The sequence below is a fragment of the Panthera onca genome, chromosome F1, assembly GCF_046562875.1.
Source record: "Panthera onca isolate mPanOnc1 chromosome F1, mPanOnc1 haplotype 2, whole genome shotgun sequence".
NCBI classification, from domain to species: Eukaryota; Metazoa; Chordata; class Mammalia; order Carnivora; family Felidae; genus Panthera; species Panthera onca.
Window position 1 is genome coordinate 69,703,762 of NC_138355.1, and position 7,379 is coordinate 69,711,140.

Here is a 7,379-nt window from a genome sequence, read left to right on the forward strand (position 1 = left end):
CCAAGTCTGGACGCCTCCTTCCCTAATTTGGGGGTCTGCAGGGCGGGCAGAGTGACTGGGGGAGGAAGCAGGGTGTGCTAGTGCCAGGGCCCGGCCACCCTCTGAGGACAGGAGGAGCCGGACGACCTCGTGGGACCAGGGGCCGGCCGGGCGGCAGTCCGGGTGACCCCAGGGCTGGCAGAAGCCAGGCCCATCATCATCTCTACCCACAGCGCTGATGACAGGGGATTAGGCCCAGGGCCGCCCCACCTTGTGCACCCCCCACCCCCACCCCGGCCCCTCGGTGCCGCCAGTATAATGAGCCCCTTGCGTCCAAACCCAAACAGTTGTCTGGCCTGGCCTGTGATGTCTCCTCCGAGTGGCCGGGTCAGAGCAGGATGGGGGAACAGGAGGCCCGCTCTGCCTCAGTCTGGTTGCGTGGCCTCTGGCCAGTGTTTGACCTGTCTGAGCCTCAGATTCAGCCACACGGTGAGGGGCGCTGGGCTGGGGGGCAGGAGGAGGCTGGGGGGAGCGGGAGCCGCGGTTTAGATCTTCCCCGGGACTTGCCTCTCGAAGAGCGATGCTGATGTGAGGGAGGGGTAGGCCAGCAGGTGCGAAGGACCCAGGGGGCTATGCTGTCAGCTGGGGTTTGGCCTGGGGTCCCCCCCACCCCCAGCCATAGCTTCTCCCTGCCCCCATCTCTCTTCCCAGGAGTCCTCTGGGTCCCTGTGGGGGCAGAGGGAGACGAGGGGTTCCTGGATGAGATGGGGCCCTGGAGCCTGGATGCCCAGATAGAGAGCAGGCCCGACCCAGGCCGTCCCTCTAAGTGTCCCCGGTGGGGGCGGGGGTGGGGCTGCCCAACAAGCGTTCCACATTTGGAGGCAAGCCCAGGTCCCGGAGCGGGGTCTTCCCCTCCCCGGGTCCAAGGCCAAGGGCAGGGGGACAATGAGAGGGGAAGTCCCAGCCCCGCTGGCCCCCACTCAGGACCTCTGGCCAAGGAGGGGTGGACAGGAGGTGCCCTGATAGAATCGTACTGTCTGCTTCTCTGCACACGCCTTTCTCCTTCTCCGCTTGGGAGTCTCTGTCTCGGGGCCCCAGGCCCCCATGTCACACGCACCCCTGCCCGTGGGTTCAGGATCTTGGGTGTCCCCACCCTTCTGGCCAAGCCCCCTCTCTCCTTCCTGTGCCCACTGCTGACAAGGCCTCGTCTGACCCTGCCGGGCATCCAGGACAGTAAGGCCGACTCCCTGCCCCTCCGAAAGGGACAGAGGAGCACTGTGCTTGATTTCCCCAGGCCCTCGGGCACCACCGCCTGGGCGAGGGGCCAAGGACAGAGGCCACGCCAAACAGTCCTTCCCTGTCCCCGGTGCCCATCCTGCCCGTTGACACTGGGATCCCTGGTCCCCAACAGAGCTACCCACACGGTCCTAAATGGGGGTGGGAGTGGGGAAGGATGCGAGTTAGAAGTGAGGACCTTCCTAAGGGGGGTACGGGGGTACGTAGCGGGAAGCGTGTTCTCTTTGGAAATGGCAGTGTGTCTATGCAGCAGACAAACGAGGGTTAGACAGTAGGAGGGACACTCCTGGTGGGGATAACAGCTGTGAGTGTCACTTTTCGATAAATATTTGCTGAGCATCTACGTGCTGTGCCCCACGCAGATCCTGGGAACCCAGGGTTCCTCGCTCCCTTCTAATTGAACGAGGGCTTCTGAGTGGAAGTCATGTTTGAAAACAGACGATTAGGAGGCTGTGGGAGCACAGAGCAGGGGACCTCACCTGATCTGGGCTGAGGGAGTATGGGGACAGGTGGAGGGGGAAGCCTGCCCCAAGAACCTGAAGCTGGCCAGTGGGGGGAGGACGTGGAGGAGGAGGAGGAGGAGGAGGAGGAGGAGGGAAAGGATCTTAGAGGGAATAGCATGTGCAAAATCCTGGTGCAAGGTGACAGAGTCTGGGCATGAGGAGCAGAAGGAAGGTGTGTGTGGCTGGAGGTGGAGAATGAGGGGGAAGAAGGCTCACAGTGAGACTAAAGAGTCTGAGTCACTGGGCCCAGGCCTCACCAGGTGGCCAGGAAGTACACGCTTCTTCCTGGGGGAACGAGGAGACTCTGAAGGGCTTGGGGTCATCAGGTTGGGCATGACCAGGTTTGCATTTTCAAATGCTGCTGATGGGTGGATAGGAGGGGGCAGGAGTGCTCCAGGGAGACTGCTGCAGTGGTCTGGGAGGGGCACTGGTGGCGGTGGGCACGACGAGGGTGTACAAAGGGAAGCAGGTGACCTGATGTGGGGGATGGGGGCTGATGTGGCTGCAGAGGCTCCCAGGGTTTTGGCTTGGGCAGCAGGAGAGGGCCGTCCCATCTTCTGAGCTGGAGCATCCGGCAGGAAGTTGCGACCTCCAGCAGAGAGGGCCAGGGTGGAGACAAGAGCTAGAGGGTGGTTGGCCTAGAGGTCACCTGGAGAGAGCCCGGGACGGAGTCCCCAGGTACCTCCCCGCAGAGAGGACATACTTGTGCAGGGCCTGCAGGAGAGGCCAGGCAGTAGGAGGACCCCGTCATCTCAGCTCCAGGAAAGCACCACTTTGGCCAACACAGTGCCTCTGGGGGCCCTTGAGATGGAGGGATGGATGGATGGACGGATGGACGGACAGATAGATGGATGAAGGAAGGAACAGACTAAGGGCTGTGATGGAGTCAGACCTCAGAAGCACTTCGGAGGGTGGAGTCCCCAGAGAAGGGAATGATCAGGCAGCACCCCCCCCCCGCCACCCCCCCCCTCCCAACACGAGGACAAGTGGGAGGTTATTCTGGGGCCTCCACTGAGTAAATATAGCCTCTGAACTGGGTGGGGGTGGGGTGGGGGGCCGGAGGTGGCTTCCTCGGTTTGTTTGGGGCACTTCCTTATAAGGCTGTGCCGGCTGAGGCGCCAGAGGGTGAGGTCAGGGGCTGAGCTCTCCATTCAGCCAGGCTGATGCTGTCCCTGTCGCTGCCACGGGCCCCACTGCCCGCCACCCGCCGGGGTCTCAGAGGAAATCAAAGGCCTGGGCTCTGGGCTCCGGCCCAGGGAGCTCAGACGGGGCCTCTCAAAGGGCCCCGCGGCCTTCCTGCCTGCTGTGCGAGCCCAGTGCAGGGGTGCGGAGGGCGGCCGTCCAGGGTCCCCTGAGAAGGTGCTCCTGGGTCTCCCCTCAGTGCAGCAGTTGCTGTGGCTCCCAGAGTCTCACCCGTACTCCTCCCGCTGCAGGCCGCCCCTCTTCCTCTTACAATCACTCAGATTCACTCACTGCTTCCAAAGGCCCTGGCCCTGAAGCCCCCCCTCAGTCCCCCTCTCAGCCCCTCTTTGGGGACCAGCTGCTGCCACTTGACCCTGTGGTGTCTCAGCTGCCGTCTGCTCTGCCGTCCTTGGCAGCCAGGGAAGGAGGAATGTGGTTTAATTTCAGCAGGAATGTGCCCTCTGGGCTGCCCGCCGGCGGGGGAGGGGACGGGGACCGGGCCCACCCAAGCCCAAGAAACCCAAGAGGATTCTGGACTGGGGGACAGGCTCCTGGGTCCCCACCGGGCCCACTCCCACCCTGCAAGGGAGGCTCCGGTCCAGGACGCATCCGACAGCAGGCTGAGTGTTTTTCGAAGCTGGGGCAGGAGATGCTCTTTGTGAACGTGGCGAGTGCTGACACACAGGACCCAGGTGCCACCCCTGAGTCCGCAGGTGTTCGGGAAAGACAAAGAGGGAGGCTCAGGGGGCTGATGCCGCTGGCTCAGGGACGGAAGAGGGACCGAAGTGAGGGCCTGAGGCCAGGGCCCATGGAGTCTGCGGTGGGAAGCAGGGGGAAACACAGAACTGTTTCCTCTGTCTGCACGGGGGCCCTTTCCCTCCCCTCCCCAACCTAGCACCCCACACCCCGATCAGACTCGTGTCTTCTCCCACATTCCAGGAGCAGCCTATTTTGGCTCCTGCTCCCCCACGCCTTCCCCAGGCCCCATTATTCCAGGGTCCCCTCCGGGAACCTAACGACAGGGATAGAGCCCAGACCCCAGGGACCCAGGTCCTGGAACCCTCTTGTCCCCTGCAGTCTTCTCTCCTAGTGTCACAAGCTCCCCTCCTCCAGCCCCAGTCACCCTGCCCACCCCCATGACTCAGCTGTGGCTCCAGAAATAAACGGAGGCAGATGCCAGGGGGCCACCGTCGAGGAACCACCTCCCAGCAGCTGTGGGCTCAGCTGCTGACAAGCCAGTGCCCCAGCGTCCCGGGAAAGGTGGCCGGGGGGCTTCGGGGTGGGGAGGTGCCCCACCAGCTCTGGCCCTCGGTCAGCCTCCCTCACCACTCACAAGCCCACCCTTCCCCCTGCTCTCCCTTCTTCTGTCCTATCCTCTACCTGCCCTTCCCCCTTCTCCCCGGCCCCCCCACAACTCCCGAATCCCTTGGTTTCTCCTGGGATCCTTCCTTTTCTAGTCACCCCACATGTCACAGAGAACGTCAGCTCACCTTGATGGGGAAACTGAGGCACGGAGAAACGTCCCCTGCCAATGCTACTAAGAGTCCCTAGATGCCTCTTGGGGGCCATAAACACGGGTCAAGGGGCTGTGGGATGCTCCCCTTAAATGTCCCAGTCCCAAGGGGTCAGCAGCCCTCCCTCGGCTAACAAGCTATCCAAAGACTAAGGAAAGAAAACATCAGGAAATAAACACAGAGGTCGCAAGATCCACCCACTCAGACCATTAAATAGAGTCCAGAGTCCTTCGGTGGGCGAGTTGCCTCACATTCTTCCTCCTTCTCCCTCTTTCTCGGTTTTCCTCCCTTTCCAGCCCCTTCCTCCTGCTCTGCCCCAAATCTTTTGGTTCTTCCTTCCTGGGAGGAAGCGGGCTGCTTTGCAGCAGGTGGGGCAGGAAGCTACTAGATCTCAGGAAGGAGTAATGAAGGAACCTGGGTCCTCACTTCAGGCAGGGATCTGACCGCAGCCCCCAGGGGGCGCCTCCCACCCCCAGGGGTCTGACGGGCTGAGCATTTTTGGAAGTCTTTGCACGGCCCGGACAATGGGGCCCTTTCTCTCCCTGTGCAGGAGACAGGCCTACAGACAGGGCCTCGGGGCTGGGACAAAGGCCCCAGTGAGGTCAGGGCACTGTGTAGGAGTTGGGGGTGGGGAGGTGGGGACCGGGGGAGGAATGGGGAGGTGGGGTGAGGGTCAGAGCAGTCTGGGGGGTTGCTGGGGACCACGGTCATTGGAGGGCCTCTGGAAGGGCCATCTCAGCGGCCTCCAGGCCCCTCTGCGACCGATGGCCAAGCACCTAAGGCTGGACCTCCCTTCTCTACTCGTATCCATACGCGCTGACCTCATCCCAAGAGAACAGGAGACCCTGAGGCGGACCCCACACTAGACATGCGGGAAAGAGGCCGAGTTGAGCCACACATCCAGGGGTTTGACAGGGTGGGCACATGGTCTGTGCTGTGCCCTGGAAGGTGTCCCCTGCTCCGGGCTCTTCCCAGATGAGTTGCCAAAACCCCATCCCCCGCCATCTCGCTCTCTCTCTCTCTCTCTCTCTCTCTCTCACACACACACACACACACACACACACACACACACACACACACACGGGTCAGCACTGGATTCTATTCAGGGTGCTGAGTCATCCCTGGACCGGCTCCCCCTTCTCCAGGAAGCCCAACAAAGCAGGAGAAGGCTTCCGTTTCCGGCCGCCTTGCTGAAGCAGCCAGCAGGTGTCGGGAGGGGGAAAGGATTCGAGTTCCGGCTCTGTGTCAACCTGTGGAACTGCCCTTCTGCACAGGTCGGACGGCGGCCCCCAGCCTGCCGCGTGGGGGAGATCCAGTGAGGAAGTGTTAGCCGCAGGGCTGGGAAACCCAAGCCCCCTCCGGCTCGCCCCCAGGAACCCTCTGGGAAAGCAGCTGGCCGTCTCAACCCCGTCACCGTGAGGATGTTTCCCAGAGAGCCTCCCTTAGGAGCCCAAGGACAGACGCCGCCCCCCCTTCAGCCTCCTTTCTCCTCTTCAGGCCCTACCTTCAAAGACCCACCTTGTCTCCCTCAACTCACAAATCCACCTAACGCCTGACATCCGAACAGCGCACGGACTAGGCAGTCACAGGCAATCCAAGTACAGAATAAAAGGGGGGTCTGCTCTGGCCTCAGGACCATTTTCCTCCCTGTGGCTCGCGGAGAAACAGCCCCATTCGCGAGCCTTGGGAGGCCGGGTTGTGTGGGGAGGGCAGGGGGAGGGCAGAGGGAGGGGCAGGTGAGCCCTGCGGGAGGAGAGGGGTCCTGGTGGTCGGTGGGTCTGGGAGGTCGTGCTGGATGCCCGGACACAGCTGGTCTGGGGGTCTCCGTGCACGGTGGGCAGCATGGCGGGGAGAAGCCCCCAGCTCCTCCCAACAAGCACCTGTCCTGCGGGCCTCACTATCTCTGGGTCTTTCTATGCGGCTCGCACGCAGCCTCTGTGATTTGCCCCCTGTCTCTGACTTTTATCAGGTTTTCCCGACTTGCAGGGAAGGACGAATCGCCCACGTGGGCGAAGGCGGTTAAGAGCCGGCACAAGCAGAAGTGTGAACACCTGGCAGCGTGTGCATGTGCGCGACTGCGCCAGGGCGAGGGCCGGGACCCGCGGCAGGAGTTACCCGTCCGGAAGGCACACGACCACGAGGCCCAGTAAGGCACAATCCTGTACACGCACACCCGCGGCCGCTCATTCTCTCGGGTTCTGAGTGACCTCACCATCTCAACCTCCGATGACTCACAGCCCCCGGGGCCAGCGCGGCACGGCCGGAAGTCACCCTCCGCCCGGCAGCCCGCTACCCGCTTCCCCGCCCGACGGCTCCGAACCAGAGGTCGCGGCGCCCCCTGGCGGTCCCCCGGGACTCTTGCGACTCCCGGCGCCGGGCCCGGCGCACGCACGCGCACACGGCACCCTCAGGCCGACGTGCCTGAGTCCACAGCGCCCTCTGCCGGGCACAGCCTGGGAGACCTACCAGGTCACTCCTTGAGCCCAAGGCCACCGCAGGGCTGGGGACCCCTCCTCCGCTTCTCCCTTCCCGCCTCTCTTCTTCCTCTGCTGGAAGCAAGCCCTCCTGCAGTCTAACCCCCAAACCTGCACTCCCTCGAGTGACTCCCCCCCCCCACCCCCCGGGGGAGCCTCAGAACTGAGACACCAAGGCAGCCAGGTCTCTGCTTTCTCCATAGCCCTCCGTCTCTCTCCCTCCCCAGACTGAGCTCGTCTAGGTCTGCTGGACCCGCACTCTGAGCACTCCAGCTCCTTCCGAACACGCTCCCACTCCCCCGATCCCCGTGAGCTCCCAGCTATTCTGTGCCAGGCACTGTCCTATCCACTGGCATCTTGGGGACCGCTCCGACCTCCGGAAGTTAATAAACACAGAAGGGCTGTTTATCCTGGGAGGCCCAGCCCCACCC